The sequence below is a fragment of the Notamacropus eugenii genome, chromosome 6, assembly GCF_028372415.1.
Source record: "Notamacropus eugenii isolate mMacEug1 chromosome 6, mMacEug1.pri_v2, whole genome shotgun sequence".
NCBI classification, from domain to species: Eukaryota; Metazoa; Chordata; class Mammalia; order Diprotodontia; family Macropodidae; genus Notamacropus; species Notamacropus eugenii.
In genome coordinates, this window is record NC_092877.1 from 183,385,062 (window position 1) to 183,411,014 (window position 25,953).

Here is a 25,953-nt window from a genome sequence, read left to right on the forward strand (position 1 = left end):
CATGAGTTATTTGTGGGGTACTATAATGCTTTAAGCATAAAAGAGTCATGTATGTTTTTATACTTCGTCTTTCAACTAATAAGTCACTTATATAGTGATCATAAAACTATAAGATCAATGGTCAAACCTTTCCACGTGAAACCTGTTGAAAATGTGGTCAGTCCTCAAGCAGACTCACCAGAAAAGATGTGGCTGCATATTCCTTGAAAAAAATCTTATTTTCAGTGGAATTTATTTCTATGGGATAGGAACTTGAGACCTATAGAAGGAGGAAATGAACTTATATATGCAAAGTTACTATGAGATCCAGATGCATAACTTCTGAAAGGCAGCTAAAATGAAGGTATCTTCAAACTTCTTTAGAACTTCAGGCACTGGTTGAAGTGTGTCTAATGATTTACTTTGTGCTTTCTCTTGTGCTGTTCTGACATATGTAAATACAAATTTTGAATATTTTTTCAGTCTATGTGTGTTTATATGACAATGAAATTATTCAAGTTTAAATTAATAAAACCAATCTAATCAAACAATTTGTATACTGCAAATAAAAAGATATAATTGCATAAAAGCAATATCTAAAAATAACTAGTAAACTAAACAAAGATATCATTTGATAAAACCATGTACAAATGGACATTTGGTAATAATCATTTTTACTTGGAAAAACTCATATGTATTTTCCCACTTCTCAAAGAAAAAATATTGTAACAGTGTTCAAAGACACATCACTTTTAGGTGAACAAGTCCCTTTAAATAAGTTATTTCCTTTTTTCCTCAAAACATCCTTGGTAAATAGTAATATCTCCTCTTTGCTGGGGGCAGAAACTGAAGTAGATTAAGGTTATGACTTGCTTAGGATCACAGAGTAAAGAATTGAGCTAGAATTTGAACTCATATCTTTTTGACTCCATTAACTACCGAAGTTCACAACCACAGTAACATATATGAGGTATCCTAAAAGTCAAATCAATTTTAAAATTTTGATTGTTTAAAATTGCACTAACACTTTTGTGACAGCCTATAGTTTTTTCTGCTCTTCTGATTCCATTGACACAGGGAATTTTCAGTAAGAAAACTCCCTCAAACAAAGGGGAACAATCCTACTCTTTCAATTATATACTAAGAAAGTAGATTGCATGTTCACATCTGGCCTTATACACTTATTAGCTCTGTGATGGTGGACAAGTCCCTCAGGCCATAACTGACAAAAAAGTAGACTGAGGACATTAATAGTGTGCCTCAGGGCATAGTAGTCTGGACTCCGGAAGATCTGAGAGAAGAGAAGTGAGGAAGTTACCTGAGCTCTCCTCTCTTTCCCTCAGAGACAACATTAAATCAACCCTCTGTACATGTTCTGGAATGATAAAACCCACACAAAGAATGAGTGAAACAACTTTCCAGGTTAAGATAAGTTAGAAAAACTTCAGGAAACGTATGTCTCACTTGAGTAAAAGGGAAATGCAGGCCAGATAAGAAATTTGGCAAGTCAGCAGGAAGCCCTTAACCACAGCACAGAGCAGCAATTTATGCCACTAAATGTTAGCTCAGTAGGTCAGTGGTACAGAAGGCCATCAGTAAGGACTCCAGTCTCGGCAAAAAAGGAGGACCAAGGCCATGCCACCCAACTGCAATGGGCACGCATTAAGTACCTTAGGTCTTGCCTGAGACAGTGGCCAAGTCCGTGGCCCCCAACACAAAATAGCATGGAATAGTGACTCCTCGGCCTCAGGAGTAGAGATCAACTTTAAACAAATGAGCTTAATTTATATAAAAGAGAACTGATAATATAAAGTTATCATAGTAACAGGGAAGATAAAACCACAAACTCAGAAGAGGATAACATTTTCAAAACCTTAAGGGTAAAGCCTCAAAGGGGAATATGAATTGGTATGAAACCCAAAAAGTCTGTATGAAAGAGCTCATAAAGGATTTTAAAAATCAAATAGGAGAGGTAGAAGAAAAATGGAAAAGAAATGAAACTTATGGAGAATTTTAAATGAGTGAACAATTTGGAAAAGGAAGCACAGAAGTTGGCTGAGGAAAACAAATCCTTAAAGCAGAAAAGGACCTAAAAAAACTAACTGAAGAAAATAATTCATTATGTTTTGAATTGGGCAAGTTGAAACTAATGACTTTGTGAGACATCAATAAACAGCCAAACAGGGTGTGGAGCCAAGACAGAAGACTGATTTCTCAACCAAAACCCTCCATATACTTGTAAAAATTACTCTAAAAATATTCTAGAGCTACGAACTTCACTACAGAAGCAACAAAAAGATATAGTGAAACAAATACGCAGCTCAACAAAACCAGAAAGTCAATAGGAAGTGTCTTTCATATCAGGAACGGAGCAAAGCACAGTTCAACCTGGGCTGCACCTGCACATGCTGGCCAAAGCAGGCCTTGGGGAACTGAATCATTGGCAGCTGTGACAGTATCCAAAGCTTTCAACCCACACATGCGGAAATAGTCAGTAGGAAAACTCTGGGGGACGTAGGTAAAAGAGAAATGGGTTATCTGGGGGGCTCTGGTCCCAGTTCCAAGACAGTGGGGGTGGTAGCAGCAGTGGCCAGTGGTGGTGGCAGTAGCAGTGGCACAGCTTGCTTCTGGAGCTCTGGAACCATAGATGGTGGTAGATGAATCACCTGATATAAAATCCCTGAAGACTGAGACGGTACACCAACACACACTCACCCCTCCAATTAGAAGGAGAATTCTACCTTTACAAAGGGTTAGAAAGTCAAGTGTTTGTGGGAAAGATGAGTAAACATCATTAAAGAACACAAACAATAGAATCTTACTCTGGTGACAAGGAAGATCAGGGCATACAACCAGAGGAAGAAAGTAGAGTGAAACTACCTACATCCAAAAAACTCCAAGAGGAATATGAATTGGTTGCAGGCCAAGGAGGAGCTCAAAAAGGATTTTGAAAATAAAGTAAGAGAAGTAGAGCAAAAATTGGGCAGAGAAAAAAGAGTGATGCAAGAAAATCATGAGAAAATGAGTCAACTCCTTGTGAATGGAAAAGCCAAAAAAATACTGAAGAAAATGATACCTTACAAAACAGACTAACCGAAATGGCAAAAGAATTTCCAAAGCTGATGAGAGGAACATTGCCTTGAAAAACAGAACTGCGGGGCAGAGCCAAGATGACAGAGTAGAAAGACCCACATACACATAGCTCCGAACCCACAACCCATAGAACATCTGTAAATAGCAACTCACTGCGAATTCTGCAGCACCAGAGGCCACAGAACATTGGAGCAAAGGAGACTTCTGTTCCAGAGGGACCTGCAAACCTCTCACAAAAGGTCCTTTGTGCTGCGGTCTGGAAGCCAAGTACAGCCCTGCCGCGGCCATGGCACCAAGAGGAGCAAATCCGAGCAGGCTTCAGGGACTGAGTCTCCAGCAGCCATGTGGGTCCCTCCACCCACAGGTGACGGGGGTCGGTGAGAGGGTCTCTTTGGTGGGTCGAGAGGGGAGTGGGGTGCCCCCATAACTCAGGCCCCCTCGGGAGGCAGAAGCGGAGGTGGGAGCAGACAGGGGCTCCCAAAGCAGGCAGGAGCCTGGATCCATTGTTGAAGGTCTCTGCATAATCCCCCTGAGGGAATGGAGCCTGTGAGGTGGCCCTGCCCTGACCTGAGCAGCTGAACTTAATCTCACACTGAATAGTAGCCCTGCCCCCGCCCAAAGCCCTGAGGCTGGAAGCAGCATTTGAATCTCAGACCCCAAGCTCTGGCTGGGAGGATCAGGAGGGGAGGTGGGTGTGAGGAGAATATTCAGAGGTCAAGTCACTGGCTGGGAAAATGCCCAGAAAAGGGAAAAGAAATACGACTATAGAAGGTTACTTTCTTGGTGAACAGGCATTTCCTCCCTTCGTTTCTGATGAGGAAGAACAATGCCTACCATCAGGCAAAGATACAGAAGTAAAGGATTCTATATCCCAGCCCACTCAATGAGCTCAGGCCATGGAAGAGCTCAAAAAGGATTTTGAAAATCAAGTTAGAGAGGTGGAGGAAAAACTGGGAGAAGAAATGAGACAAATGCAGTCAAAGCATGAAGAGGAGGTCAGCACCCTGCTAAAGGAGATCCAAAAAAATGCTGAAGAAAATAACAACTTGAAAAATAGGCTAACTCAATTGGCAAAAGAGGTTCAAAAAGCCAATGAGGAGAAGAATGCTTTCAAAAGCAGAATTAGCCAAATGGAAAAGGAGATTCAAAAGCTCACTGAAGCAAATAGTTCTTTCAAAATTAGAATGGAACAGATGGAGGCTAATGACATTATGAGAAACCAAGAAATCACAAAACAAAACCAAAAGAATGAAAAAATGGAAGATAAAGTTAAATATCTCAATGGAAAAACAACTGACCTGGAAAATAGTACCAGGAGAGACAATTCAAAAATTATGGGACTACTTGAAATCCATGATCAAAAAAAGAGCCTAGACATCATCTTTCACGAAATTGTGAAGGAAAACTGCCCTGAGATTCTAGAACCAGAGAGAAAAATAAATATTCAAGGAATCCACAGAACATCGCCTGAAAGAGATCCAAAAAGAGAAACTCCTAGGAACACTGTGGCCAAATTCCAGAGTTCCCAGGTCAAGGAGACAATATTGCAAGCAGCTAGAAAGAAACAATTCAAGTACTGTGGAATTACAATCAGGATAACACAAGATCTTGCAGCTTCTACATTAAGGGATCGAAGGGAATGGAATAGGATATTCCAGAAGTCAAAGAAACTAGGACTAAAACCAAGAATCACCTACCCAGCAAAACTGAGTATAATACTTCAGGGAAAAAATTGGTCTTTCAATGAAATAGAGGACTTTCAGGCATTCTTGATGAAAAGACCAGAGTTGAAAAGAAAATTTGACTTTCAAACACAAGAATGAAGAGAAGCATGAAAAGGTAAACAGCAAAGAGAAGTCATAAGGGACTTACTAAAGTTGAACTGTTTACATTCCTACATGGAAAGACAATATTTGTAACTCTTGAAACTTTTCAGTATCTGGGTACTGGGTGGGATTACACACACACACATGCACACAGGCACACACACATAGAGACAGAGTGCACAGAAGGAACTGAAGAGGATGGACTCATATCTTAAAAAAATGAAATCAAGCAGTGAGAGAGAAATATATTGGGAGGAGAAAGGGAGAAATGGAATGGGGCAAATTATCTCTCATAAAAGAGGTAAGCAAAAGACTAATTAGTGGAGGGATAAAGAGAGGAGGTAAGAGAAAAACATGAAGCTTACTCTCATCACATTCCACTAAAGGAAGGAATAAAAAGCACACTCATTTTGGTATGAAAACCTATCTTACAATACAGGAAAGTGGGGGAGAATGGGATAAGCGGGGTGGGGGGGGATGATGGATGGGGGGATATGGAGAGGAGGGAGCAATTTGAGGTCGACACTCATGGGGAGGGACAGGATCAAAAGAGAATAGAAGTAATGCGGGACAGGATAGGATGAAGGGAAATATAGTTAGTCTTATACAACACAACTATTATGGAAGTCATTTGCCAAACTACACAGATTTGGCCTATATTGAATTGCTTGCCTTCTAAAGGGAAGGGGTGGGGAGGGAGGGAGGTAATGAAGTTGGAACTCAAAGTGTTAGGAACAACTTTCGAGTAATGTTCTTGCCACTAGGAAATAAGAAATACAGGTAAAGGAGTGCAGAAAGTTATCTGGCCCTACAGGACAAAAGAGAAGATGGAGACAAGGGCAATGAGGGATGATAGAAGAGAGAGCAGATTGGTCATAGGGACAATTAGAATGCTTGGTGTTTGGGGGGGAGGGGACAAAAGGGGAGAAAATTTGTAACCCAAAATTTTGTTAAAATGAATGTTAAAAGTTAAATAAATAAATTAATAAAAAAAAAAAAACAGAACTGAGCAAAAGGAAAAGGAGATCCAAAAGCTCACTGTAGAAAATACTTCCTCCAAAATTAGAATGGAGCAAATGGAAGCTAATAACTTCATGAAAAATCAAGAAATTATAAAAGAGAATGAAAAGAATGAAAAAAAAAAACAAATAGAAGCCAATGTGAAATATTTCATTGGAAAAACCAATGACCCGGAAAACAGATACAGCAAAGAGAATTTAAAATCTTTTGGACTACCTGAAAGCAGTGATAAAATGAAGAGCCTAAACTTATATCTCAAGAAATTGTCACAGAAAACTGCCCTGCTATTCTACAACCAGTGGGTAGAAAAGAAACTGAAAGAATCCACTGATGGCTTCTGGAAAGAGAAACTAAAAAAAAAAAAAATCCTAAAATTATTGTAAGCAAATTCTAAAACTCCCAAATAAAGGAGAAAATATTGCTAATCCCAGAAAGAAACAATTCTAGTACAATGGAAAGAAAAATGAGATAACATAAGTTCTAGTAGTTTCTACAGGAAGTGAACGAAAGCCCTGAAATATGACAATCTGGAGGTCAGAAGAGCTAGGAATAAAACGAAGAATCACCTACCCAGTAAAACTGAGTATAATCCTGTATCATTAATGTATTTTAATGGAATTATGTATTTTTCAAGGAATGCAAAGATCTTCTCCATCAATTAATAGGTCTATGTGACAAGATAAATCACAGGGAAGTCTAAGTCTCAAGAGTTTGAGTCACAGGAAGCCTGTGATGGGAGGAGCTTGCTGAGTGGGTAGAACAGGAAAGTATGGAGCAGGAAGCAAGAAAAAGGAAGAGGAAGAGGCAAAGCTGGAGCAGAGCTGAGAAGACAATGGACAGAATAATCAGTACTGGTATGGAAAAGGAAACTAGGTAGCTGGCTGTGAGTGAGGGAAAGGCATTTTGTTTAGGGAAGCCTGTTTGTGGGAAGGCCTGATAATGTGTATAGACTTCTTGGTTACTTTGATGGATTTCTTTATTGCTATGATGGATTTGCTTTTCTGGTGTTGGGATTCAGCTTTTCTGATGTCGGGATTATGGTTTCTGGTGCTTGAATAAATGTTTTGTTTCTGTCTTCAGTGTACAGAGTCTGTTATATTTTGTGATTCGGAACTGTGCTGGCATATTCGTAGTCACCATAGATACTACAAATCCTTCAGAGGGAAGAGGAGACATTTAATGAAATAGATGACTTTCAAGAATTCTTGATGAAAAGACACGAATCAAAGGAGCATGAAACGGTAAACAAGGAAGAGAAATCACAAGATACTTATTAAAGTTGAACTGTTTATATCCCTGTATAGAAAAAATATTTGTAACTCATGAGACCTGTCTCTGCGTTATAGTAGTTTGCAAAAATAGATAATAGATAGACAGACAGAGATACGTAGACAGACAGACAGTTAGATAAATAGATAGATAGATAGATAGATAGATAGATAGATAGATAGATAGATAGATAGATAGATAGATAGATAGATAGATGGATGGATGGATGGATGGATGGATGGATAGATAGAAGGGCACAGGTTGAGTTGAATATGAAGGGATACTATTTGAATAAGAATTAAAGAGTGACAGAGGAATATGCTAGGAGGAGAAAGAGAGAAATAGAATGGGATAAATTGTCTCACATAAAAAGGCAAAAAGGTTTTGCAATGGTGAGGAAGAAAGGAGAGGTGAGAAGGAATAAGTGAAACTAAAACTCATCAGATTTGGCTTAAGAAGGGAATAATATATAAAATTAATTGGGTGTATTAACCTACAGGAAAGTAAGGGGAGAGGATAACAGGGGGAAGGGATGAGAAAAGGGAGGAAAGATTGGGGGGCGCAAAGAGAAGCAAAAACTTTACTAAGGAGACAGGGTCAAAGAAGAAACTAGATTAATTGAGGGGTGGGATAAGATGGAGGAAAATACAGTTACTCTTTTACAACATGAATATTATAGAGGTTTTTTGCATGACTACGTATGTATAACCTGTATTAAATTGTTTGCCTCCTCAATGGAGGTGGATGAGGAGGGGAGAAGTGAGAGAATTTGGAACTCAAAGTTTTATGAGCAAATATTTTTTAAAAAAGTGTTTTTGCATGAAACGAGGAAATGAGATCAGGTAACAGGGTAAAGAAATCTATCTTGTTCTTCCAGAAACTAAGGAGGAAGAGGATAAGTCAAAAGGGAGGACAGACTAAGGAAAATGGTAATCAGCATGCATGCCATCTGGAGCAGCGGGGAGGGGAAAGATAGGGAGAACAATGGAACTCAAAATCTTGTGGAAATGAATGTTGACAACTAAAAAAATAAACAAATAGTTTCAATTTTAAAAAAAAGAAAGAGCCAGACAAATTAAAAAGAATTGAAAATGTAGAAGAAAATATAAGATATCTCATTGTTAAAACAACTGACTTGGAAAACAAATTCAGGAGAGATAATTTAAGAATTATTAGACTACCTGAAAGCCAGAATTTAAAAAAAAAAGATGCCCAACCAAACCTTTCAAGAAACTGTCAAGGGAACTGCCCTGATGTCCTAGAACCAGAGATTTAAATAGTCAGTAAGATAATTCATCAATCATCTCCTAAAAGATATTCCCAAAAGAAAACCCTAAGGATTGTAGCCATATACAAGAATTATAAAGTGAAGGAGAAAATAGTGCAAACAACCAGAAAGAAACAATTGAAATATCAAGGAGTCACAGTCAGGATTACACAGGATTCAGTGGCTTCTAAAGTGAAGGACTAGAGGAATTGTGATATGATACTTTGCAAAGCATAGGAGCTTGGATCATGACGAAGAATAAGCAACCCAGGTGGAACAAATGTAGCGCAGCCCAAGAAACATGCAGAACACAAAGAGCAGCCCAGGAAGTGTAGAAGGAAGTTGGACTTCGCAGGGACAGGACCCTAAAGAGACTTCAGGGAGTCACCGGTAGCACTAGTTCCCATATTGCTCAACCCACAAACAGTTTCACAAGTCAGTGGGAGGGCTCCTTCACCTAGGACAGGAGAACCTGGTTTAGAGTGGCAGCCTTGGGGAAAGCCCCTGGGGAAATTGAGTAGCTGACCAGAATCTCAGCCCTGAGCTCAGCCCTGACAAAGAATCGAAAAGTCAAGTAACTAGCAGTGAAATGGCCCAAAAAACAGAAAAAGAATAAGGCAATCAAAGGTTACTTACTTGGTGGGAAGGTATTTTCTTCCATCCTTTCAGATGAGGAAGAACAACTTAGGTCTTCAGAGAAAGACCCAAAGAGAAGACCCAAAATAAATGCTGAAGAAATTAACACTTTAAACAAGAGACTAACTCAAATGGAAAAAGAGGTCCCAAAAGGAAATGAGGAGAAGAATGCCTAAAAGAGCAGAATTAGCCAAATGGAAAAGGAGGTTCGAAAGTTCACTGAAGAAAATAGTTCTTTAAAAATTAGAATGGAGCAGATGGAAGCTAATGATTTTATGAGAAACTAAGAAATTATAAAACAAAGCCAAAAGGTGAGAAAATAGAAGATAATATGAAATACCTTATTGGGAAAACAACTGACCTAGAAAATAGATGCAGGAGAGACAATTGAAAAATTATACTACTACCTGAAAGCCATGATCCAAAAAAGAGCCTAGACATCATTATTCTTGAAATTATCTTGGGGGGGGGAGGGGAGAAAAGGGGAGAAAATTTGTAACCCAAAATTTTGTGAAAATGAATGTTAAAAGTTAAATAAATAAATTTAATAAAAAAGATAATATTTGCAAAATAAAAAAAAAAGAAATTATCAAAGAAAACTGCCCTGATATTCTAGAACCAGAGGGAAAACTTAATATTGAAAGAAACCACTGATCACCTTCTGAAAGATATCCAAAAAGAGAAACTTCTAAGAATATTATAGCCAAATTCCAGAGCTCCCAGGTCAAGAAAAAAATATTGCAAACATCTAGAAAGTAACAATTGAAGAATGGTGAAAATATAATTAGGATAACAGAGGATTTGTAATCTTCTACATTAAGGAAACAAAGGGCTTGGAATATGATATTCCAGAAGTCAAAGGAACTAGGATTAAAACCAAGAATCACCTACCCAGCAAACCGAGTATAATACTTCTATAGGGAAAATGGTCATCCAGTGAAATAGAGGACTTTCAACCATTCTTGCTGAAAACATCAGAAAAGAATTGAAAATCTGACTTTCAAACACAAGAATCAAGAGAGGCATGAAAGTGTAAGCAGGAAAGGGAAATCATAAAGGACTTTATAAAGTTGAAGTATTTACGTTCCTACATGTAAAGACAATATTTATAACTCTTGAGGCTTATCTCAGTATTTGGGTAGTTGGAGGGATTATACACACACACACATGTATATAAATATATCTATGTATATATGTATGTGTGTATATATATTTATATATACATATTTATGTTTCTTCCTTTGTTGTCAAAGAAGATCATGCCATCAGAGATATAATGACAAGACTTGAACTTGACTTTCTCAGAGTGAGAGAGGACTGTGGTGGTCACCAGCCTCACTTCTCCTCCAGAGCTATCTGAATCCAGTGACCAGATGTTCATCAGGATGACTGGAGATGACCCAGGATGTGGCAATTGGGGTTAAGTGACTTGCCCAAGGTCACATAACTAGTGAGTGTCAAGTGTCTTTGGTGAGATTTGAACTCAGGTCCTCCTGACTCCTGCACTGCACCACCTAGCTTCCCCATATACATATCTATATATGTATGTGTGTGTGTGTGTATATATATATATATATATATATATATATATATATATATATATATATATATATATATATATATATATACACATATATATGTATATATATATATGCATATATATATATAAATACATACATATACTATGTATATTAAATATATATGTATATATATTATGTATACTCACCATATCATCTCACCCTGTTCTCTCTGTGTCTGTCTCTCTCAGAGCACAGGGTGAGTTGATTAAGAAAGGATGACATCTAAAAAACATAAGAATTAGGGGGTGAGAAGTGAATATATTGGGAGGAGAAAGGGAGAAATGGAATGGGGCAAATTATCTCTCATAAAAGAGGAAATAATAAACTTATTCAATGGAGGATTAAAGGGAGGAGGTGGGAGGGAGAAACTGAAGCTTACTCTCTTCACATTTGGCTTAAGGAGGGAATAACACACTCACTCAATTTGGTATGAAAATCTATGTTACACTACAGAAAAGTAGGGGAGAAACAGACAAGTGGGGTGAGGGGGATTATAGAAGGGTGGGCAATTGGGAGAAGGGAGTTATTAGAAGGAAACATTTATGGCGAGGGACAAGGTCAAAAGAAAGAATAGAATAAACGGAGGGCAGGATAGGATGGAGGGGAATATAGTTAGTCTTACCCAGCATAACTATTATGGAAGCCTTTTGCAAAACTGCATATATATAGCCTGTATTGAATTGCTTGCCTTCTTAGTGGGGATGGGTAGGGAGGGAGGAAGGGAGAGAAGTTGGAGTTCAACGTATTAGAAACGAATGTTGAGAAATGTTTTTACATATAGCTGGTAAATAAGAAATACAGATAATGGGGTATAGAAATCTCTCTTGCCCCACAAGAAAAGAGAGAAGATGAGCATAAGGGAAGGGAGGGGTGTGATGTAAGGGAGGACATATGGGGGGAAAGGGATAATCAGAATGCACAGCGTTGTGGAGTGGGGGAGGTAAGAGATGGGGAGAAAATTTGGAACTCAAAATTTTGTTGAAATGAATGTTGAAAACTAAAAATTAATAAATAAACATTTACATTTTTTTTTTAAAAAAAGCTACCCACAAAAACTGAGCGGAATATTTCAAGGGAAAATATAGACATTCAGTGAAATAAGGGACTTTCAAATTCTCTTGTTGAAAACATGGCAACTTATCAGAAAATTTGAGAAGCATAAGTAGGCAAAAAGGAAATTCAAAAAAGAAACATGTTATTCAATAAAGTTAAATTGTTTACATCACTATATGGAAAGATGTTCCTTGTAACTCTTGAAAAGTTTATCTTCATTAGAGCACTTAAGAGGGTTATAGAAAGAGAGGGCCTGGGTATAAGTTGAATTTTGTGTGATTGTATGAAAAAATAAGAGGTTAAAAAAGAATTGTATGATGATAAGAGGAAAGGGTGAGGAAGAATAGGGTAAATTACATTGCATGAAGAGGAATTACAAGTGAATTTTATCAAATATTTAAAGAACAATTAATGCCAGTATTACATAGACTATTTTCAAAAAAAAAATAGGCAAAGAAGGAGTACAACCAAAATCCTTTTAAGACACAAGTGTGGTGCTTCTACCAGAACTAAGAAGAATCAAAACAGAATGTATAGAGCAATTTCCCTAATAAACATATATTCAAAGAATTTAAATAAAGTATTGAAAATGAGATAACAGCAATTTCTCATGAGGGTAATTACACTGTGACCCGAGCGAATTTGCTCCACTAATGTAGGGGTAGTTCAATATTAGAAAAAAACATTTTAACATAATTGACCATATCAGTAATTAAACCAAAAAAAAATCAAATGATTGTCTTAACAAATACAGAAAAAACCTTTTGACAAAATACTGCACTCGTTCCAAAGAATAAATCAAGTTTTTCTTAAAATGATAACTAGCATCTATCTAAAAACATCAACAAGCATTATAAACAGTAAGGATAAGATAAAAGCATGCCCAGTAAGATTGGAGGTGAAAAAAAGGTTATCCATTATCACCATTATTATCCCATAGCGTACTAGAAATGTAAGTTTATCAAAACAAAAGGAAAAAAATGAAAGAAATCGAATAGACAATGAGGAAATAAAAGCATCATTCTTTGAAGATTATATTGTGGTATATTTGGAGAATCCAAGACAATAAAATTTTAAAAAGTAACTTGAAACAATTAACCATTTTAGCAAAGTCACAAGATATAGAAAAAACTCACGTGAATGATTAGCATTCCTATGTATTACCAGGAATTCACAGCAGGAAAAGAAAATGAATATTCAATTAAAATAACTGTAGATAATGAAAAAAGTGTAGGATTCCACCTGCAAAGACAAACTCATAAACTTTATGAACACTATTGTAAAACGCTAGCTACACAAATTAAGTCAGATCTAAATGATTAGAAAAATGACAATTGTTCATGGTGAGGCTGAGATATTATTTAAAAAAAAGAAAATTCTACCTAAATTAATTTCCTTATTCAGTGCCACACCATATTATCAAAAATGTTTTACAGATCTAGACATAATGATGGCAAAATTCACTTAGAAGAACAAAAGTTCAAGAATATTAGGGAGATTAATGAAAACAAATGCAAAGGAAGGTGGCCTGGCTGTAGCAGATCAGAAACTGTATTGTAAAGCATCAATCATCAAAGTTATTTTTTTACTGGCTAAGAAAGAGAGTGGTGGATCAGTGCAATGGGTTTTGTAGACAAGACACAGTAGTCAATGACTATTGCAATTTAATGTTTGATAAACCCAAATACTCCAGCTTCTTGGATAAGAACTTACTATCTGAGTAAAACTGCTGGGAAAATTTATATACATAAGTCATTCCTCAACTGATTAATTGTCAAAGGACCTGAACAGGCAGTTTGTAGATGAAAATGCTAAAATAATCTATAGTTATATGAAAAATTCTGTAAATTACTATTGATAAGAGAAATGCAAATTACAACAAGTCTGAGACACCACCTCATACCTGTCAAGTGGGCTAATATAACAGAAAAGGGAAATGACAAATGTTGGAGATATGAGAAAATTAGAACACTAATGCATTATTGACGGAGCTGTGAAATGATCCATCTGTTCTGGAGAATAATTTGGAACTGTGTCCAAAGGACTATAAAGCTATGCTTACCCTTTGATTCAGTAAAACAACTATTAGGACTGTATCCCAAAAAAATCATAAAAGGGGGAAAGGAACCCCATGTACAAAAATATTTATAGTAACTCTTTTTGTGTTGGTAAATAATTGGAAACTGTGGAAATATCCATCAGTTGGGGAATGTCTAAACAAATTGTTGTATATGAATATAAAGAATACTATTGTTCTATGAGAAATGATGAGCAACAGATTAAAAACAAAACCCTGTATGTCAGGAACTGATGTTGAGTGAATTTAGCAGAACCAGGAGAACATTCTAAACAGTAAAAGCAACATTTTGTCATGATCGGAAACGATACGATGACTCTTCTCACCAATAAAATTATATAGTACCAAATTTTATAATACCAAAAGGCTCATGATGGAAAATACTATCCATATGGAAAGAACTATGAAGTCTAAATGCAGATTTATGCGTAGTGTTTTCACTTTTTTTCTTTCTCATGATTTTCCTTTTTTGTTCTTGTCCTTCTTTCACTACATGCTAATGTGGAAATATATTCAACGTGTTGATACCTATGTAATCTTTATCCAATTGGTTATTGTCTTGGGGTCCAGGAAAGGTGGAGGGAGTGAGAAAAATTTAGATCTTAAAATCTTACAAAAATGAATTTTGAAATTTCTCTTTAGACACAACTGCAAAAAATACTAATAAGTGCAAAAAATGAACTCTCTAGATTGATTATTTACAGAAGTATTGCTGATCTGTTTTGTGGGAAGATGGCCCATACCACGAGCTCCCTGTTACTAAAAACATAATTGCAAAATAAGCCAAACACATGTCATGTATTGTGCTATAAAGCTTGAGAAAGATTTGTACATATGTCATCATCCCATTTTTGCCCGATAAAAAACCCTGTGAATCATGTCGGTACTTTTGGTTTCACTATCGCCATTTTGCATATGGACAACTTAATCTTAGCAAAGTTTGCCTGTTTTCATGGAGCTTGTAAGTTTCTGAGGGAAGATTTGAGCGCATCTTTTTTTTTTTTTTACTTCAAATCCATTGTGAAGATTCATGTCATTAGTATGAATTACTACTTGTCCATAACATGTAGCGTTTTCTGCACAGGTTCATCACTTTAAACCCTCATCAAATTGTGCATGGACTATTGCAATTGCCTTCTAATTAATTTCTCCCTATTAAAGCTATTCTCCATAAACTGCTAAAGTGATATTCCAAACCACAGGTCTGGCCAAAGTACTATCCACTCATTAGACTCTTGTATTTCCCTATTACCTTTTCAATCAAATATAAACTCCTATGTTGGCATTTTTATAGCTCTTCACCATCTGACCTCATCCTATTTCTCCTGCCCCATCATTTCATTTCACACATATTTTCTTTCAGATTTTGTTTGTCCTTCCTATTTGAGAAGGACCAGGACATCATGGAAAAGATGACTTGCCATTGACTTTGATTTGAGAGAGTGAAAACTGTGAAAAGTCACTAACCTCACTTCTCCTCCGGAGCCATCTGGGTTCACTAGTCAGATATTCATTAAGGCAACTGGAGATGGCTCAGGATAAAATAGGAAACCCTGAAGACCCTGGTCCTTTTAGACTAAGGCCTCCTCAGGTTTTCACTTTGAGGTCAAACTGCCTGAATGGAGACCTGGCCAGTTGAATAACTCAGCTCACCCTCTCCCTCTCTCTCCTCTCTAAAGTAAGGTAAATTTTGATGACTGGAAGCTCCCCAGTTAAGTTGGGGTTTACTGGCTAGATTCTCTTTTTCCTTCTTTTCTTCCTTCCTTCCTTCCTTCCTTCCTTCCTTCCTTCCTTCCTTCCTTCCTTCCTTCCTTCCTTCCTTCCTTCCTTCCCTCCTTCCTCTTTTCTTAAAGGCCAAACTTTAAATCCATTTCACTGGGGAGTTTATATATGGGACCAAAAATAGGTCCCTGCCCAAGTACTACTTAATGGATTTATTTTGGGTACTCCTAACTCAGAGTGAGTGTCAATAGTATCTGTTTCTCTTTTGACCACCAATTCTGAGCTTTTTCTCCTTCCAGCATGATTTTTTAATTAAATGGGCCATCCCTTTACTCACTTCTTAAGAAGACCTGTTCAATGAATGGTCATTACTGCACTAAAAAGAGAGGTTGAAACGTCCTTAGACATAAAGGACCAGAGTCTCCAGGTTTTCCCATTGCATCCTGGGCCACCTCAAGTCATCCTCACTGGATCCAAATGGCTCTGGAGGAGAAAGTTTGGCTGGTGGTCTTCCACAGTCCTCCCTCATTCAAATCAAACTGAACTGCAAGTCATGTCATCATTTCCATGATGCCATGGTCTTCACCAAAAATGAAGGACAAACACAAGAATTTTCTCTCCACTAAACTGGACTTCTTGCACATCCTTATACAAGAAACACTATATCCCTTCTGCATACTTTGTCCTGCCTTTCTCTCGTGCTGGATATGCATTCCCTTCTAATCTCTGCCTCTTACGATTGAATCTCTATGTTCCTTCAAGAATCAGCTAGTGTTGCCTTCCACATGAAATATATTCTGCCTCCCCAAGCCATTTTTGTCTTCCCTCAGTGATTTAGATGTATTAATATATTTAAGTTTTACCTGCTCTGCACAGATTATAAATTCTTGGAAGTTAGGGGCAATATTATCATTGTATCTCCAGCATCTAACACAAAGCTTGGAATCTAGTAGATACTTCATAAATGCTTACTAATTAATTTATTGATGGGTGATTAAGGAATATTCTGAAACTCAGAAAGATTAAGTGAGTTGTTCATGACCACATAATGTTAGGGATTGAACTTGAACTTATGTCTCACTCATTCCAAGTCAAGGTCCATGTATCATTTGCTTTCTCAAGTAATTTAAAATAGAATATGCTTGAGGCTTTTATAATTTAAATTCTGTATAGACATAAATCATCATGAAGAGCTTACATAACAAAACTAATAGTCTTTACATAGTACTTTAAGGGTCTGAGTGATTTTTCCTCACAATAAGCCTAGAATGTAGTCACTATTATTATCTCCATTTTATAGATTGGGAAACTATGTCAGATGGATGTTATGTAAGTTGACCAGAGTTACACAACTAGTAAGTCTAGTAAGTAACTAGTAGGTCATAGCCAAGTTTGTTTTGCTGACTTTGGACCCAGCACTCTATTACTACAACACACAGTAATTTATCATCAACTTGCACATGTTTATTCTGAATCATAAAACACAAAGACTGGAAATCTTATCGTGGTTCCTTGAAGGGGGAAAAGAAATAATTAAAGATTATGATACACCATAGGACAGGATAAAAAGAGGGAACACAAAAGGCTAAAGGAAAATAGAAGAAAGCAGAAATTTGACGAAGAACTTCATAGAAAAGATGCATGAGAAAGAGTATGAAAGTGTGGTATTAGGAGAAAATAAGAGAGCAAAAAAGGAAAAAGAAAAGAATACATGAGTTTGGGAGAAGAAGAGAAAATTGCGTGTGGTGCTGGTTGGGGAGAATCAAGTATGAGAAAACAACAGAAAAGGCAGGATTTGTTGTTGTTGACATCTATGTGAGTTTTGCTACCTGTTGCTTGCTTTAATAAAAAAAAAAACGACTACATCTTTCTCTGATGTCAAAATATTCCATATATTTATGTCTTTTCTTGAAAAAATCTTTTGATTTTATTCCAGTCCCTGTAAAGTAGACAAGTGGATTTTCACGAAATCACTGAATCATAAATTCACACCAAAACTATATCAGAAAAAAACAAGATGAAAAAAAGAAGTGAGGAAAACAAGATTTCATGTATACATAGCTTAATCTTCATTCTTAACAATTATTCAGAAAATAGTTTTTATATTTTATTTCAACATGTTAATGACGAATAGCAATTAGTTACTTAGCATTGATGATTTGTTTTATGCACATTATATAACTAAATCCTCACACAACCAGCTCTGTATGTTAGGGACTAGAAATTTATTGCTAGTGTTACAAATGGGGAAACTAATTTTTAGAGACGTTAAATAACTTCATAACGGTCATACAGCTAAGCAATTTTCACAGACAAGGACTAAGCCTTAATCTTCCTGACCCCAAGCCAACATAATATCCAGTACGCCACACTGCCTTCTCATATCATCACCTGCAATTTTTCCACTATTAATTCATTATAGTGCTGTTAGAAAGTAATTCACTAAGATAACACACCTCTGTATAACCTAAAATAGATCAATAGATGTGCTGAAATGAGAGCTAAAAGAGTATGTCAGCTGCCCTTTATATGCCAGAAAGATGTCTTTACATAACAATATGTCAAGCTTCAATGGGTTTTGAGGTCAATACCCACATCAATTCAGCATAATGAAGTTTTAAAAGAAATAGACTGGTAATTTGGATTATGTTCAAAGGAATTATGTAACAAATAGAGGTCCATTTTTGAGATCCATTTATAAAGGCTTTCTCGGCAGTGCACAGGAATGCAATTTAGTGATTTTGAATAATGTTCCTCAAGGCAGTTTCTAATCCTAAAACAGGACATTTTCCTCAAAGTGAATATAAAAGGAAGAAAAAAAGGAGGAAGGAAGGAAATAACAAAAGAAGGGAGAAGTAACTACAAAATAAAAATTATATTTTTATTACTTTAAATTGTGGTATGAAGAAAGTGATAGCAGTATGCACATTATATTAGATATGGAGAAGGATGAAGGCATTTCCCAAAATATATTACTTAAACTTCATGATTAGAAAATTTGCCTCCTCTTGTGCAGTATTTCACTTCTTCCTTTTCTTGAAATGTTTTTTTTTTCAAACTTTGCAGTGACTACCTGCTGGAAGAAAAACTGTTTGCAGTAACTTGTAACAAATATGTCAATGCTAATGTGTCAGAGTGAACAAATAATGCTGAACCAGAGTTGGTGAGAGGAAATTTAGATATTTCTATAGCACACTTCTTCAGGAAGGGTCAAAACAAATCTGATTTATTCAGTACCTATTGGTTGGAAGGGTTATTTGAAGGGAAGTAAATACCATGGAACTGTTAATATATACGTGTCCTGAGTTGAATTTACTTCTATTTCTAGTCAGCTCTTCTAAAAAAAAATTATGATTCACCAGTCATCTTGGTATATCATGGAACTGTGCCACTTTTCGCTGAAAGCTGTTTTTTTTTTTCTCAAAAGAAAACCATTATGGCAGTATTTTGCATGTGAAATTAACATCTGCACACATCATGCAAAATTTTGAGCTACGTTCATAGAATCTGGTCATATAAAGGGCACATCTACTAGAGACTGACAGAAGACTTAAAAAAATTGTAAAGGTCAAAAAAATTCAGGTTTTTGTTGGTTTCTCATGCTATGGTAGAAGAGGGCAGGGAGACATTATGTAGTTAGAATCTGGAGCACAAATTATTTTGCCATCATAGGATGAGAAACTTTACTCACAACCTTTTTACCTTTTGTTCTATTTTTTGATCTCTGTCTCTCTGTCTGTCACTGTCTTTCTCTCTTATTCTGTGTTTCTATCTCTCTGACTGTCTCTGTGTCTATCTCTGTTGTTATTTCCTCCACTCATGTAAATTGACTTACTTTATAAAAATGCATATTTAAACCATGTTTCACTTGGATTCTTCAAGAGTCAATGATAAATGATAACCGAGGACCACAAGATATAAAATAACAGAAACATAAACAGAAATAGTATGTTTTTTTTATTGATGTAAAATATACTTGAAGTTGTCATATGTAATGGAGGAGAAATAATTTCATTGAAGCATTTACCGTTAATCCATGAGGTTTAAAAAGGGGTTTTAATATCTTGTTAAAAGACATATAAAACCGAATGTGTTTCTCTTTCCCCATGACAAGGGGCTGGGTCATTGAGAACTGGCCAGTGATCCAAAGAAATTGTCATAGTCACTAAATTTTAAAAGGAATTGACTTCATCTTTTGCTTTTGCTTCTCTTTTGAGCATGTGGAGACTCTGTGAAGTTTTCTTTTAAGGCCCTTGGGGGAGGAGGTAATGCTTTTAATCCAAGCAGCTGCTTTCATGTGGCAATAAGCACATGGACTTAGTGAGACTAAGCCCTGACTCCTTGTTTCTCTCTGTTTCTTTCCTGAACATTCATGAACAAACTGACTGTGGGAAAGACATATTCAACTTTGGAAATAACCTAGAGTTAAGAAACTTTGGAGTTCCTATGTTCCTCATTTGGAATGCGTTAGAATTAGGAGGGATTTTTCTGCCACTATACTTCACCAAAAAGGAGACCAGATAGGACGAAATACTCTAATTCACATATTAGCTTGTCAGAATATATGGAACACCTTGAAGGTGTTGTTCAGAAAGTGGAGACCTGAAGTGAAGGAGAAATGCTGTTCAACAATCCTTTAAAGTGTCTGATGTTTTCATATTTTCAATATCAAACTTCTGGGAGAATGTTAGAGTTACTCTTTCGTATTTTAAGTCTTTGCCCAAGCATGCTTCTGAGTCTTTGTGTTTTAAATGTTTCTTTTGTGTGGACGAATTTGGTAGTTCTCCTTGACCTGACCTAAATGATAAGTTGAGCATCCTTCTAAAAAGAACTATTTCTATGTACTTTGATGAGAACCTAGACAAGAGTCAAACCTAAGCTTTCCCTAACCCTTCCCTTCAGAGCTAACTTCAACCAAGTTCATCTAGTATTGAAAGTGGTAGTCTGAAAGAGCTGTGGTTATTAGATAAGAATATGTCACCTCAAACTCCCTGAACCAGAGGGATGGGAGAGAGAGGAAGGAGTGCAAGGGAGAGAAGGAGATATAGAGATAGAAAGGCAGACACAGAGAGAAACCCAATATTGTGGTGCTACCACAATTTCACTGGAATACTATAACTTAGAATCTAAGGGGAACAGAAAGGTCATGTGCCCTTTCCCATTATGACATACATACTATGTAACCGGAAGATTCAGTAATGTTCAGATTTCCTGATTTAGTATACTGGATTCTTTCCTTTCAGGATCATGTTTTCTCAGGGAGTGGAGTGGAATGATTTTGGGGGGGGGGGGTCAGGAGATGATTTTAGGCCAACATAATACATAATAATAATAATTTGCATTTATATAATGTATTCATTTTATCAAAGTATTTTAAATAAATTATCCCATGTAACTCACAACAACCTTGCTAATTAGGTACAATTGATAATATTACCTTCATTTTACTAATGAGAAAAGTAGAGTCAGAGAGGATAAGTGATTCTCCTGTGGTTACAGAGACAGTTAATGTCAGAGGCAGTATTTGAACTTCCTAACAAGGACAGTTCATCTACCACATGCCAATCATCATTTTAGGTAGCGTTTTTTAAAATGTCTTCTTTTTTGTTTCCCAATCGTCTGTTTCATGTATTTTATTTTAAATTAACATTACTTATTTTAATTTATTTTAAACTTAACAATAAGAAAATAATAAACAACATATTATAAATTTAAATACTAAATAAGAAAAATTTAAAACACTACCATGTGAACAGTACAATGTAAAAGAGGATTCAAAAGATACAGGAGTTAATTTCCATTTTAAGAAAGGCTACATACTACATACTACACACTGTGTTCAGAGCTTTGCATCTTGTTTTTCTGTCTTGTAAATTTTCTTTTGTTCTGTGCTGTGTACTTTGTAATTTGTTCTCCCCCCCACACACACACAAGAAGGCTACAATTAGATGTGGATATAAATAAATGATTAGAGATAGAGGTAGATCTATACACATTTATACATATACACACAAACATACATGTATATGTAAATATATATACACATACATATGCTTTGATATATATATATGTGTATATATATATAATACTCATATACAGACATACACTCATATGCATCTATATGAGATCATACTATACTTGTTTTCTCTGTTTCTCTGATGGTGGATATCATCTTCCTTCCTAACTCCAAGTATTTCCGTATTTTTCTAAGTCGATCAACTCATCATTTCCTACACCACAACAATATTCCAAGCTTATGTTGTCAGTTATTTCAAATAGTCTAAAATAATATTAATCAATGTAGCTCACATAGTTTCCTTATTTTTCTTATTTTCATTAAATCATTTTTTACCTTTAATTTTACCTGAGATCGCGATTACTACCCATGATTTTTTTTAACTAATAAATTACATTCCTCATCTTTATTTTGTTTTTCTGTATCGTTTCCCATCCCTCCTAACTCCTCTGCTTAACTGATATCTGCTACTTTGCTACCTGTTACTCAATCTACCCCACCTGATGATCCCTTCCTTATCTTCTCCCTCCCCATCTTTCCCTTAACCTTATTTTTTTTTCTATCTGAATTCACAAAACTTTAATTCCCTTCAAAATGTATGTATTCTTCTCATTTTAATCCAGATCTGATGAACGTTCCTCTAAAAATCTCTCACTTATCCTCTCCCCCTCCCTATCCTATTGTCCCTTTATTTCTTTCTGAATTCAGAAGATTTTTATACCCTTCTAAATATATACGCATTTTCTCCTTTTAACCCATTGCCTTTGAGAGTAGGGTTCTATACCTAACAACCCTCCTCTTGTCACAATTCATTTGTATAAGATAATTACTCTTTTTATCTTTTCCTAAAAATGTTTTACTATTGAGAATCTTTCTTTTAAATTAATCTTAGGTATACATTTTACATTTCCTCATATTAAAAAGTGAATAATCTGTCTTTATTGATTCCCTTGTAATTATTGTTTGATGGCTAGTTTATATATGTCTCTTAGATCTTGTATGTCAAATTTTCTATCACATTCAGTTTTTTTCCAACAAAATTCTGAAAATCTGACAATTCATTAAGTGTTTTTTTTTTTAATTCAGGGTTATGCTTAACATGACTGGGCATGCTATTTTTGGTCTGCAGCAACAGTTCTTTTGCTCTTTTCTACATAGTGTTCCAAGACCTATGATCTTTTAGGGTCACTGACACTAAGTCTTGTGTATTGAGTAGAAAATTTCACATATTTGGATTATTTTTCTTGTTGCTCATAATATTGCTTTATTGATCTAGGGTTTGGGGTATTTTACTATAATTTTCCTGTAGGTTTTCCTTGTAGGATTTCTTTCAGGTGGTGATTGTTGGATTGTTTTTTTCTATTTCTCCTTTCCCTTCTTATTCTAATAATTCTTTAATTATTTCTTCTAATAGTTTATCAAGATTTCCACTTTCAGGTAGTCTGGGTTTTCTGTTCTTCTCTGTTTTCTAGACCAAATGTCTTATGAGATGTTTCCCCTTCTTTTCTATTTTTTCATTATTTATGTTTTGTTTTTATTATTTCTTGGTATCATAACTTTGTTATTTCAGAGTTCTTTTCTTCTGTAAAATTTTGGATCTCCTTTTTCAGTTGGATAACTTTCTTTTCATATTCTTGTTTTTCTTGGATTATTCTTATTTTTAAAAATCATTAATCTTTTTTATTAGATTTTTAAAGTCTTTTTTAAAGTTTTCAAAGTTCTTTTCATAAATTCTTTATAGGCAGATAATTATTTATTGTAATGTTACCCTTTGAGGTAGAAAAGACTTTTTCTTTTCTTCGGTATCCTCCTTTGAAGATGAACCCTGCTTTTCTCTATTTCCATTGTAACTTACTTTTTGTAGTTTGATTATTTCTTCTCTCTCTCTCTCTCTCTCTCTCTCTCTCTCTCTCTCTCTCTCTCTCTCTCTCTCTCTCTCTCTCATAGCAGTTTATTATTATAATATCCCTCTAATACAGGGGTATGAGTGATGGGGCCTATGGCCCCACATTCTCTTTCACTTCTTCCCTCTGGCCTAGAATTGAAATGAAGAACTCTGCCCTCCTGTAAGAGCCAGCAGCTAGGGCTTGTCCCTGCCCTGCTGCTTGTGAATTCACTGGGTGTTTGCTGTTTCCTTCACTCCCAAGGCCACGTCTTTGTAGTACAATAAGGTCTGGAGTCCCTTATTAGCAGAAGTTCCATAAATCTTCTGCAGCTCAGATGGCCAACACTTTTTTTTTTGAGGAAGAGGACATGTGTTTGGGACCAAGGCTGCCTCCCAATCCAGCTTGCCTCAGGGCTCTCAATTTATTGTTTAAGGGCAGCTATCCTGGAGGTGTTTACACTTCACAGGGGTCAAACTTCAGTCCTGGGATTTTTTTTGGGGGGGGTCTTCTTCAATTGTCGGAGAAGCCACACTCTTCCACCCCAACTCTTGTTTATTTTTACTACTCTATATTAATCCAAAGGCAAAATTTTATCTTATTTGTGGGGAACATCAAGAGAGCTAAGAATTTTCTGACCTACTCTGTCACCTTCCCAGAATACTCTGAACATTATATATTTGGATATTTGCATTATCCTTGATTAAACATATATTCTCAGAAGGGATTCAAATATGATAAGTAAATATACCTTCAAATAAAATATGTTTTAGAAAAAAGACCATGTCTTGTGGACTCAACTTGGTACATTTAAATGATTAGAATTGCCTGACACTAAAATTTCTGTCATATACCAACTCTGTCAATAACCTATGGTCTTTTGCACAAATTTATATTTCAAAGCCAGAGGTTCAGTTCTCCTTCAGATGACAAGTCAACATGAGGGGCTTAATCCAACTTGGAACCATCACAGCAGTATTAGTTAGGAAGTCATGCTGTCTGACTGGGAGATTCCAGTAAGTTTTAGAACTGACTGCTGGGGAAGTAAAAGAAAAACACAAAGAAGATTCACTGGCCTACAAAGCAACCAAGGAGAACAGGAAGAAAACTATCAGGGAGATTAAAACTTTGATCTTAATCCTAGAGAGTAGACTATTGAAATAAAAAAATATATATTTATTAATAGGACAATGTAAGTTCCTTGAGGGCAAAAATTATTTCATACTTTAAAAAATCATTAGGCTTGACCTATTACATAATACATACTTAATAAAAATTTGTTTAATTTGCTTAATTAAATTGAGCCTACTGAAGTGGAATTAAAAGACTAAATCAGGAAGCAACAGAAGAGAGAGGGAATGGAACCAGAAATAACAGAGGTCAGAATCTTTGGGGGTCTAAGGGGGAATTTTTGAGGATGAGAAAATACTGGAAACTCTGGTCATAGGAAAGAATATGCTGTAGTCATTCTTCCTGATGTCTGAGAGGACTCATATCTTCAGGGTCTTAAAGAGACCCGGATCTTGACATTAATAGATCTGGAAGATCAAGGCACCACATGAAAATCATCTACCTTTGTGAGGGACAGGAACAGTTCAATGGGGGTGACTCCCTTTTAAGGGACCATTGAAGCATAAGGAACCTTGGAGGAAAATGGCGATATCTAGTAGTTTATATTGTTTGGCCTTCTAATGTCCATAACCAGTGAGGAGTCAGATAAATGATATACAGATACCTTCCAACTTGGTATGAACACAACTTGCACATATCACATTGACATTTCACATGTAGCATCAAGCATTTTTTCTTATGTGCATATATGTATACCTATATACATTACTGTATCTATCCATCTATATGTCATATCTGTCATTCGTGTATCTCTCTCTATCAATCCATCCATCTATCTATCATTTATCTATCTTTACAAACATAAATACTATGAAAGATCTAAGAAGCAATCATTTACAGCAATCACTTACGGAACAGCAGACAATTTCTTATTATAGCCCCACCTACATGAAAAAAAAAACATTCATATGCATTCTGTAACTAATTTTTTTTCCTTGCCTCAGTGTCATGTTGGAGAACATTGGAATTTTCCATAAGTCTGACCAAGGCTTGTCCTAGTAAATACTTCATGGTTTCTTCTTTCTGCAATTCGGCTAAAGACCTATCAATTCTTCTTTGAGTTTCTGAATCAGAATTTAATTTCACGTGAATCAGGAAATTCTGCATCTTAGGTTTTTTAGTCTTGTTCCTGTATGTAAGATCAGAAGATGGAAAATAATTTGCTTTAATTTAATAGACTGCTGTTGTAATTTATGTAATAAATTCTCTTGTTGTTCTCTATCCAACATTCTTTGTTGCAGAGTATGTATAAATACACACACATACATGTATGTGTGTGTATGTGTGTATATGTGATTGTTTCTTGATATGGGTGAAGCAGTTACTCTACCCCTCCTCCTGACAAATAGATGTATGGTTACAACAATAGAACAAATGTAAAATTTTCAAAATATGATTTTG